Below are 12190 nucleotides of genomic sequence, written 5' to 3' on the forward strand. Positions count from 1 at the left end.
TGCTTAAGGTCAAGTTCGGGAACAGAAAAGTTCAGAAAATAACATAATCATATGCTTATCACAGTGGAAGTTTCCCCCTGAGAATGATGGGAGGAGGTGCTGGGAAGATGGGCTATATGATACATGTTCAGGGCTTCTGATGTTTGGAGTCACACTAGCCCCTTTATCCTTGTTCCCTAACTCAGGCACTCCCCAACTCAGGTACTAATCCTTGCCTCCACTCAGGCTTGCAGCAACCTAACCTCTGAGATATTCTAGATTTCTTGCATCTTCCCACCTCCACATGCTTCTCTTTGGTCAATCATTACAGGCTGTCTAGCTAACTCTCCCCATATCTTTACTGTCTGGATCACAACCACACTACTTTCTAATTTATTTATCTGCCATCAGTTTCTCTCTCTAGTCAGTCCTCTATACTGCTGCAAATCTGAGTATGTCAATCCCCTGTTGAAAAATCCTTCAATGAGTCTCTACCACTTATATAACAAAATTCAAACTACTTGGTTTAGCACAAGGGTCAAATGTGCCTACCCTTTCACTACCAGGCACCTGTATCTGTTTTACTCATAAGCACCCTTCATTCCTATCACAGTGAATTACCACCACATGTAGCACCTCAACTACCCCATACCATGACATGCTCAATGCCTTTTTACACCCTATCCCTCTGAGGAATGCCCTGTTCCCTTTTTGAATTTCACTCTCTTGTTAGGCCCTTCTCAACCTTTAGCAGTCAGGTATCACCTCCTCCAGGACAGCTTCCCTGATCCACTTTGTGGTCTGTGATAGGTGCTCATTCTTCTCATGCTTAATGAATATATAGAACTATTTTCAATTATTTGTTGTCACACAGCACAGTATCACACAGTAACACTGATTAACTTGGTTTTCCACTCCATATAGTGAGTACTTGAAAAGGGCCTGTAGCTCAAGCAGATCTGTAGCTTTCATGCATAGTTGTAAGCCTAGCCCAGAGAAGGCAGCTAGGAAATGTCATTGGCTAGGAGTGGAATGGTGGATATGGGTCAACCTCAAGGCCTGTGAATTACTCCTGAGATGGCTGACCCCTTAATGTCTTCTGGAACAACTGCAGGTAGGAACATCTTCTGGACCACCTGCAAACACTGTGGCAAGAAAGGGACTTAATACAACTGAGAGATAAGGGGAGAAACTTTCTAATGTTAGAGCCCATGTGCCCTGACATTTGGCAGGGATCATATATAGGGTTTACTTTTCACTGTTTTAATTCACCATTTTCCAAAGTCTAATTACTGAGAACACATTAAGCAGAATATGGGAAGGAAAAAAAAACTTCAGTAGAAAATCACCTTGTAAACATCTTGTGATGGGGATGGCTATTAAACAGGAGTGCTCAGCACCAGCTGAAGCTCAGGTGAATTTAGCCAAGCAAATCAATGCAAGTTAATCTTTCAGTGTCAGCTGGCTGAGTTTTAGACGAGCGATGAATACCTTGACTGGAAAGATGGAATGCTGGAATGTGAGCCAGTGCTCTGACAATGACAGATGGTACCAATTACTGCCAGTAGAGCTTGTCCTGCTGTGAGCCCAAGATGTCTGATTTGTAGACACAGAAAAATAAAAGAGAGTCCTTCCAGCTGGGCCTGTCACCCATTATTTATTGTTTTATAACCAGAAATGGATTCAGATGTGAACACTTTTTTCTTCTTTTGGTAATAGGGGGGTGTCGAGCATGGGGAGGGGACATCTTAATTACACCGCCATGCTAATGGCCAAGCATATGCCTGAGAAGGGTGAGGAAAGATACTACCAAGTTTAGCTATACAGTACCTTCCCATCCCATCCCCAGCAAACTAAAAAAATTATCCTGGAATATGGACAAAGGCAAATGAAAATACCTCACATACTCAAGATTTCCATAGGACTTTGTACACACCAGCACCATCTAGTGCATTGTTTTATTGCCCTTGATAGAAGTACCACTGTGTTTCTTTCCTGTGGCAGCCTTCAGAGATATTCTCTTTCCATTTTTAGATTGTGGTGACAAATGAGAGAATGGTACATATTTGAGGTCTAATGTCCAAAGGCCCACTACTTTGCTACTTCTCTGAGAGATTAGTGTGTGCTCAGACTGGAGGCAGTGGCTAAGAATGAAACCTTGGCATAATCTACATCATAATTATAAGAGGAACACTAATAATTTTTTTACAAATAGGAATAACATTGGCAACAATAGCATCTGCAGCCATTCTCATTTACTGAGAAATTTTTATGTACTTTATCTATTTTATCCTTAATGTTCCCAACAACCTTGTCTGAAAGACATTATTACCCAATTTAAATGAATAAACTGAGTAACAGAGAGGTTTAATGGCTTGCCCAAGGCCACAAAATTACTGAGTGATGCCACCTACATTTTAACACAATTTTCCAAAACTTAAGAACAAGTGTGGCCAAGAATAGAAAAGAAGACTATTAATTTCTATGTCATATAGTTCAAGAGTAAGGTACTCAGTGAATGTTGGATGGAGTAATAAAGGTATTAATATTGGGCTGGTAAGTAGTAGTGGAATAACAAGGGGAGGCAGAGAGGTAACACTAGTAGTAGTAATTAACACATCATTTAATTTTTTCCTATCATTTTTGGCAGCCATGTTTTATTTCCAAAGGATTGTCACTAAACATCATGGTTCTGGCCTCAGAAGATGGTTAGGCATGGGGATGGTTTTCTTGAATCAGGCAAGGAGATGCTGTCAGCTGACACCCCAAAGCTTGAGTCAAAAGGAGGCACCAGCCTACTTGAGTTGTTGAGCATGGGGGTGACAACTGCAAGGATCCCAGGAGCAGTGTCACCTTCACATGGCCTGGTCCTCTGTGCCACACCAGTTCAGTTCTGTCCACCCAGATGTTGCCCTCTATTCAACATGGTTTCCTTGGAGGTAGAGTTGGCTGAGGGTTTCTTCTGGGGTCCTCTTCTCAGGATTTGTACATACAGATTCTAGGTCTGGAAGATCAGGTATTCCATTAGAAGACTCTCCACCTCAGCCTCCCACACACACCACTTAATAAAATGTAAAGCAAAATAAGACTCCATTGACTTCTGGGAAAGCCTTAGAAAATTAACACAGCACCTTAAAATGTTTTTCCTCCAACTTCGTGAGCAAGCAGAGATGGAGCTTGAGTCTCAAGAAAACTTGACTCACTAAGAATTGGCCAGTGTCTTTAAGACATTTTCACTTTTCTGACATAATGCTCATCTTTGATAAATTTCCAGTATATTTTTTTCATTTTTCTATTTTCATTTTTTCTATACTTTTCTGTATTCAACAGAAATTATCATTTGCTGAATGATTTATTTCTTTTTGGGATATTCAATGGAATTTGTCTAGACCTCTGTGACCTCTCATTGATTTTTTTCCCCAAAAGGCAATTAGTTATGAGAACTTAGGCAACTCAGAATTATTTTATTTGTAATTTTTAAACCTTTGTGGATGGAATATCTGGGCCAATTTAATTTGCCTTCCTGGTTTTTCAAGATGGCCAAGGGTATCCCTTCCAGGGGTGTCCAACCCACAGCCAATGGGCTGCATGCAGCTCAGGATGGCTATGAATGTGGCCCAATATAAAATTGTAAACTTACTTAAAACCTTTTTTTTTTGCTCATAAGTTTTTGTTAGTGTTTGTGCATTTAATGCATGGCCCAAGATAACTCTTCTTTTTCCAGTGTGGCCCAGAGACGCCAAAAGGTTGGACCACTCTATTAGAATATGTTGGAGAACTAGCAGCACATACATTTTTAAGGAAATTTTATTTAAATATAATACAATGTCTTATGGACAAAAAGCCAGTTGTCCTCAGTAATGGCCAAACAGGGAATTGTTTCAGGGATTCTCAAGATTATCCAGTGTTCATTAATTTGCTTATAAGGAGTCATATCACTCAACACATAGTCATGATAATGGTTCAGGTTTATTTTAAAGACACAGCAAGAATACACAGGCAGGTCATTAACAGAAAAGACATATCAGGAATAGTCTAAAGGAATCCATATGCAGGATTTCAGTGTTCTCTCCCTCCTATGAGGGATAACAAGAATGCTTAATCCCTAGCAGCAAAAAAAAAAAAAATACAGCAACATGTATGAGATGGTTCTGCCCAGGGAAGCACTTTTGAGACTTAGTGCCCAAGGTTTTTATTTGTTTTGGTCACCTGGGCCCACTATGCCTAACAGCTACCAAAATTTTAGATTCTCAGAATCTGAGGATATTCAGTGACCCAGGCAGGCAAAATATCCCTGTCACTTAGGGAAAGTTTCATATCTTTCTATGGAATCACAATGGCCCATCATAGAAAGCTAGGTATCTTCCTTAGGTTCCTGTATGAAGTTTTTTGACCTAGCTTGGGGCATCAGTTCAGGTATAGCACAACTCTCACAATAAGTTGGAGCTGACCTGGAAAACTTCAGGACTGAGATGAAGTCATGATAGGGCACAGAGGTGAAGTACAATCCCTGAGGGCACACATGGTTACTCAAAAAACAAACTTTATAATGTTTAGGTGACCTAGGAAGTATATATAGGTTAACAGAACCTCCAGTGTGGTCTCCCACTGAAAGAAAAAGTGGCAGCCCTAGAAGGTAGGAATAGGCTTTACAATCAGATTTAAAATTTTTAATGTATTATTTATTTAAAATTAATAATGGCCTAAGTATTACCCCTATTTAAGCATAATAAAATGCAGCTGTGCTTCTTTCTCACTGGAATTATATAACTAGAATTACCTAATTGTTAATAGTTTGCAAATTGAGATAGAGAAGAAGACATTTTGTTCTTATTTTATTAAACCTGACCTATAGGAATTGAGCTATTTTGTTCTCAACTTCAAACACAAATATTTAGCAAATTTTAGGATCCATTTAATGAGAGAAATATATCAGTAAACAAACAGCCCTATAAAAATGACTCACTACCTCTTTTCTATAGCACCTTGGAGGCAGTCAGCTGCTTTAAGATGAAGCTGAACATCTCTTTCCCAGCCACTGGCTGTCAGAAGCTCATTGAAGTGGACAATGAATACAAACTTTGTACCTTTTATGAGAAGTGTACACGGAATTTGCTGCTGATGCTCTGGGTGAAGAGTGGAAGGGTTATGTGGTTTGAATCAGTGGTGGGAATGGCAAACAAGTTTTCCCCATGAAGCAGGGTTTCTTGACCCATGACCATGTCCACATGCTGCTGAGCAAGGGGTATATTCCTGTTACAGAGCAAGGAGGACTGGAGAGCAAAAGTGCAAATTAGTGCAGGGTTGCATTGTGGATGCCAATCTCAGTGTTCTCAATTTGATCACTGTAAAAAAACGGAAGTGATATTCCTGGTCTCACTGATACTACTGTGCCTTGTCACCTGGGGCCCAAAAGAGCTAACAGAATCTGCAAATTTTTCAACCTCTCTGACGAAAATGATGTCCACCAATATGTTGTGGGAAAGCCCCTAAACAAGTAGGAAAGAAACCTAGAACCAAGGTACCTAAGATTCAGCGTCTTGTTATTCCACATGTCCTGTGACACAAACATCAGCATATTGTTCTGAAGAAAAACATACTAAGAAAAATAAGTAAGAGGCTGCATAGTATGCTAAACTTTTTGGCTAAGGGGATGAAGGAGACTGAAGAAAGATTCCAGGAACAAATTGCCAAAAGACGTAGGCTGTCCTCTCTGAGAGCTTCTACCTCTAAGTATGAGTCCAGCCAAAAAGAGGTCTTCTAAGTATAACAAATAAATAAAGATAAACATAAAAAATGACTCTAAGCATTTGAGAATCAGGTCAGAATTTCCAGATAAGCTTTTGTTTTTCCATTGCACACATGATATTTGTAGCCATGATACTGTGGAGAACTGGTAGTTTCTGCTCCAAATGACCATGAATGCTAAATTGCAGTCTCTTAAATGGCAAATTGGCTTTTCTGTTAGAACATTTGGAAATAAATATTAATGAAGAGAGTGAAAAGAGGTCAGTGGTGACAGCACTTCAGAGTTTATGAAACTTCTTCCATTGATTTTCACAACTGTCTTCTGAGGCTGGCATTTTCATTCTCACTTTATAGGTTTAAAAAACAATGAGCTTGGGACATGTTGAAAATCTCTTCAAAGAAATAACTAGCAAGGTATGGATCTAAACACAGATATTCTGACTCCCAACTCTACTCTTTTCACTTTTACCACAATGTTAGCTTTTGAACCCTCAGCCCCTCACCTTTTTATTTTTTTAACATGGAAAGCTTACATTAAAGCACACCTAGGTGGTGATTTTCTAACAATGCTGATAGCCTCATAATGTCTCAAGGCTGTTGTTTTTGTTGCAAATGTTCCTTAATTTTTCAACTCAAGAATCAATGGAGTTCCTATAGGAAGTGTTTGTAGTTTGTATGGTTTTGAAAGTTGATGGTGTTGATGTTTTAGACAGATGAGTGCTATAGAAGAGCTGATGGAACAGGAAAGAAGTTGTAAGAAAAAAACCTGGAAAGACTTACCAAATACTGCTCATTAAGAATAATTGGTTTTGTTCAGAGACATAACCTCTGGAGGCAGATGGAGTGGAGAAGATTTCAGCTGGTGAACTCTCCTGCCAACAGAGATGAGCATCTAAAAGTCTCCTGGGTTTTTCTGATTTACTAATAAAAATTGCTACTAAGGCACTACAGGTTGTAAAGATGGATGCAACTAAAGTATCCAATTCCCTCTCTTAATCATTTGATGTGCATAACTAGCTAAGTATGGAAACTGTGCAATCCTCATTCCAAACAGCACTGCTCTCATAGCATCACCGGGTTTACTGTCCATTCTTCTTTGTCTCAGGCTATTTAATGACAAATCTATACACTTGAGCCTTTCTTGGGCCTAGCTTCTTGTTAAGAGAATTTCTGTCATCTCCTGAACCCATTTTCATTTCCTGTCATCAAGAAGAGAGGGGAGAAAACTGACACAATCCTTAGGCCATAGACTCCAAGTAGACAGTTTTTTTCAGGGCTGGAGAAGACAATGGGTTGGTTTATGTAACATTAAACCAAGGTGGGCACTTACCCACTTTTCTTTGGTGTGGTCTGTCTAGGAATCAACACAAATTAGTGTGTTTGTGTTTTATTCCACTTGGCCACTAGCCAGTGGAAATACTCTATTTCCATTTCCATCATGAAATTTCACTTGGCAGACCCTTAAAAGTCATGAGAGAAATTTTCCTGAGTAATAAAAAGTATCTTTTATTGAAAAATATGTCAGCTATTTGAAAATGTTCTGGTCACATTAAAGCATATTTTAATAATGTGCTTACAAATGCAGATCCAAGAGTAAAATCCTTTTTGATGGTAACTCACAAGTGCTTTATTCCAAAATGTCTCTAAGCCTAGTCCCATGCAGGTCTAGAAATCTAACAGAAAAAAAATGTCCACTGGTTAAGCCAATTATTTGGGAAATTGGCAAATATTCTAACTTGAATACATAACTTGTAGTGTTTTTTCCTTAGGAGCTCAGGCAGTCAAAATGAGTGTAGATTTCATTCATTGAGCAGTTTTAAATTTTTAGAAGGAAATGCAATCTAATGACTTGGGAAGGTTTGGGTTATTCTCAGTATACTTGGTTTTGTGTGTTTCATCACTGGGACACTGTATATTTTTGCTATGTGCACACACATGGTTGTTGATTGTTCCCTGTGTTCTAGATTCCACACTAGCCACTGGGATGTTTATAAAACATTAGATGAATTAGATATTACCTCTGCCTGTCAGGAATTTATAGCAACATGAGGTTAATCAGAAGAGGGGCAACAAAGGTAAACAAGCCAGAATGAGGTATATGTAAAATAGAGGTATAAAGGATAACTTGAGCAAGCAGACCCTGCTGTATATTCTGACTGAAGGGACCAAAGAAGAACATGATAGAAAAATGACTCTTTGAGTGAGGCCTTGAAGGATAATACCATTGATAAGTAAAATATGGAGAAAGGTCATTTCTCATTGAAGGAAAAATAAAGTCAAAGTCATGAAGGCGTGGAAGCACATGGTTCATAAGGGACAGTGTAAAAGGAACAGATGATAGAAGGTCCAAATGTCACACTACAGAGGTTGTTCTCTTTTCTGTAGAGGTTTGTGAGAAGAGAGATGAATTTGTTCTCGATTGAGAATAGGTGCGCAAAGGGGACAAGCATGTTCAGACTTCATTTTAATTCTGGTGGAGAGTGGAGAATGGATTGAAATGACATGAGTCTGGAGACATGGACACAGATCAGTTAGGAGCTACTGCAGTAGTTCAGGGAAGGGTTGATGAAGGCTTCAAAGGGTCATTAAAACAATTATCCAGTGAATTTAATCAATGCAGAGAGTGATCTGGCTGATTCAGGGATGGTGGCAGGAAGAGAAGCACTTTACTCTCAATCACTTTTTTTATGTTTTATTTATTTATTTTTAGAGAGGGAAGGGAGGGGGAGAGAGCGAGAGAGAGAGAGAGAGAGAGAGAGAGAAACATCAATGTGCGGTTGCTGGGGGTTATGGCCTGCAACCCAGGCATGTACCCTGGCTAGGAATCGAACCTGCGACACTTTGGTTCTCAGCCCATGCTCAATCAACTGAGATACACCAGCCAGGGCTTCGATCACTTGTTTTTATTGGCTTGACTTGGCCAGATAATTTTCTTGACTCCACACTTTGAATTGCCGATGTCACAGCCACTGTATGGTTGGGCAAGCTGCTTAGTATCTCTGGGTTTTCTTTTCATTATCTATAAATTACAGAAAATAATTCTTACCATCCATGGTAATTGCCTCAAGGGAATGATATATGCATTGTTGTGAGGGCTAGAATATTCTTTGCGTGAAGTGATCATTAATAACACTTCTTTTTTACTTTATTTTTTAAATTTTATTTTAATTGTTGTTGCAGTACAATTTTCTATCTTTTACTCCCCTCCCAACCCACCCACCCAGCCCTCCCCTCCTCCCTCCATTTTTCCACCCACCCCTAGTTTTTATCCATGTGTTCTTTATACTTGTTCCTGGAAACCCTTCTGCTTTTCTCCTGAAATTCCCTCTCTTCTCCCTTCTGAACTCTGTCAGTCAGTTCTTTATTTCAGTGTCTTTGGTTATACTTTGCTTGCTTCTTTGTTTTGTTGTTTAGGTTCCTGTTAAAGGTGAGATTATATGGTATTTGTCTTTCACTGCCTAGCATATTTCACTTAGCATAACACTTTCAGTTGCATCCATGCTGTTGCAAAGGGTAGGAGCTCCTTCTTTCTTTCTGTTGCGTAGAATTCCATTGTGTAAATGTACCACAGTTTTTTGATCCATTCATTTACTGATTAGCATCTAGGTTGCTTCCAGCATTTAGCTATTGTAAATTGTGCTGCTATGAACATTGGGGTGCATAGGTTCTTTTGGATTGGTGTTTCAGGATCCTTAGGACATAATCCTAGCAGTGGAATTGCTGGGTCAAAAGGCAGATCCATTTTCAGTTTTCTGAGAAAATGCCATACTGTTTTCCATAGTGATTGTATCAGTCTGCAATCCCACCAACAGTTCACTAGGGTCCCCTTTTCACCACAACCTCTCCAACACTTGTTGTGTGTTGCTTTGTTTATGATGGCCATTCTGATAGGTGTAAAGTGGTATCTCATTGTGGTTTTAATTTGCATCTCTCTGATAGCCAGTGATATTGAGCATTTTTTCATGTGTTTCTGGACCCTCTGTATGTCCTCCTTGGAGAAGTGTCTGTTCAAGTCCTTTGCCCATTTTTTAAGTGGGTTGCTTGTCTTCTTAGAGTGGAGTCATGTAAGTTCTTTATATATTTTGGAGATTAAACCCTTGTCTGAGGTATCATTGGCAAAGATGTGTCCCCATACAGTTGGTTCTCTTTTTATTTTAATATTGTTTTCTCTAGCTGTGCAGAAGCTTTTTAATTTGGTGAGATAATATGTCACTTCTAATACTTCTACTAATGTGTTTGGAAATATTTATAATCCCAATGATAAATATCTAAAATATGAGGAAATATTGAGAAGTAATAAAAGGGTGACACCATTTCATTAGGCAATAATCCCTGATGTCTTCCCTTTCATTTGCAAATCCTCTCTGATACATTTACATTTAATTCACAGAACATTTTATAAAATAAATGCAGCATCCAAAGTTGTCTTGAGAAACTTTCTAGGGTTTTTGCAACAAATTGGAAGCTGCCTTCTAGCAGCTCAAATGATGTTCAAAACAATTAAGAGTATTAGATGGTGTTTGCTGTCTGTCTATAAGTAACAGTTGAAGTTCAGGGTGTTCTCAGAATTTGACAGAGTGCTTTGCCTGTGACCCAAAGAGCAAGTAACTGAAAGATTTGTTATTTTTCAAAGTGATGATGGAAACTTTAAAAAAATGCCTTTGCTAACAGACCTCAGGCTTTGTAGAGTATTAAGGAAATAAATTGGTTAAATTAGGGGAATATTTAGAAAGATATTTTCTTTCAAGAAGCCATCCCATCTTTCCTCTCCCCCCGCCACAATCAAACAAAGCAGAACTATACATTCATGAAATATTTATATCTTATGATATGTGGATGTCAGATATTTGTTCAAAACATCTGGGGTTGATTGGCCAGTATTAGCAGTGCTTAAAGAAAATTAAAAATAAAAACACCCAAATCCAACCGTGCATGTCAGTTTTACTATCAGAAAACAGGTAAAACTATTCCTAGGGTTTAAAGCTAGCTCACCAGGAAATTCAGGCAAATGGGGGCTGACCTTCCTATTGCCAAGAACTGTGGCTTTCTGATGGTGCTGAGACCTCAGGAAGCTCAGTTGTAGAAGAGAGGAGCTCCTTTGAGCCACTAACTAGCCAGATGGTGTTAAAGAACCTTACTCCAGGATGAGGAGTTTAGCAACCAAGAGGGTTCTACTCACAATTAAGGGCAATATCCTATAAGCCATTATCTCAGAAATCAGCTTTTTCTGACAAATCATTTCAGTGAGACAACTACTTCAAATTATGGCAACCAATTTGTTGAGTGGCTAAAATCTCCCCAATGCTCCTCTACCCCAAAGAGACCCCAAAATATTGGCCTCTGTGCTTTACCAGGTGTCTAAGAACAGGTTCCTCTGCATATATGCACAACTCAGGCTTCAACAGTGTTGAGACAAGTTGCATGTGTCTTTTCTCAGCTGCTTTTGGTGAAGGATCAGTCCCAAAAGTCCTAAACCGAGGTGGCAACATTTGAATCCATCTACACTGGTTTCTCTAATGTGAATGAGAAGATTTAATCTGTGAGAATGCAGGGCTGACCTTGACTTGGTATCTGACTACTGGTTCAGGTTTTAAGTTTCTAAAAAGTACATTTTCTTTCAGAGGACAACCTCTACCTTTTCTTAAAATTAACAGAAAAAAGGATGCATTTGGGACATAACAGTTACTTTTAAACAAGATATAAACCCTCCTGATTATTTTAGGAAGAGTTTAGAAAGCATTGTATATGATATCAAAAAGCCCAGGGCTCAAAGGAGACTTTGGCCAACCTTTTCATCACTATGATTATTTGAGTAAGTCACTTCAGCCACCTGATTTTCCATCTCTTAACATATAAAATGGGAATATCTAGTAGTTGCTCCACTAGCCTCTAAACATTGGTTGGAGGACCAAAGAAGATGTTCCATACACACATTATTTAAAAAATATCAAAGACTGTTTATTTAGAAGTTTCTATTTGAAATGAGGAATTTATTATGAGCAAAGGGCCTATGGTTGTCCAAGCCAATTACCTGTCACTAGAGGACGGAAGAATCCAATATTTTTTTTTTATTTTCATCATTGTTCAAATACAGTTTTCTCCTTTTTACTTGCAATCCAGTCCCCCTCCCACCCTACCCACTTCCCTCCCATTACCATCCTCCCCTTAGTTTATGACCATGTGTCCTTTAAATTTGTTCCTGTGAACCCTTCCCATTTTCCCTTGAAATTCCCTCTTCTCTCCCCTCCGGTCACCATCAGCCTGTCCTCTATTTCAGTGTCTTTGGTTATACTTTGCTTGTTTCTTTGTTTTGTTATTTAGATTCCTGTTAAAGGTGAGATCATATGTCATTTGTCTTTCACTGCCTGGCTTGTTTCGCTAAGCATAATGTTTTCCAGCTCCATCCACACTGTTGCAAAGAGTAGGAGCTCCTTCTTTCTTTCTGCTGCATAGAATTCCATTG

At 39.0% G+C, this 12190-nt stretch overlaps 1 protein-coding gene and 1 pseudogene across 1 annotated transcript in view; both read left to right on the plus strand.

The window, feature by feature from the left end:
• Window positions 1-12190, plus strand: part of AFF2 (AF4/FMR2 family member 2) — a 572513-nt gene that overhangs the window by 168694 nt on the left and 391629 nt on the right. The gene's annotated exons all lie outside the window — the stretch shown is intronic.
• LOC123807023 lies at window positions 4990-5743 on the plus strand (annotated as a pseudogene).

This window comes from Phyllostomus hastatus, unplaced genomic scaffold (genome assembly GCF_019186645.2).
Source record: "Phyllostomus hastatus isolate PE091 unplaced genomic scaffold, TTU_PhHast_1.1 phas_scaffold_397, whole genome shotgun sequence".
Classification (NCBI taxonomy): Eukaryota; Metazoa; Chordata; class Mammalia; order Chiroptera; family Phyllostomidae; genus Phyllostomus; species Phyllostomus hastatus.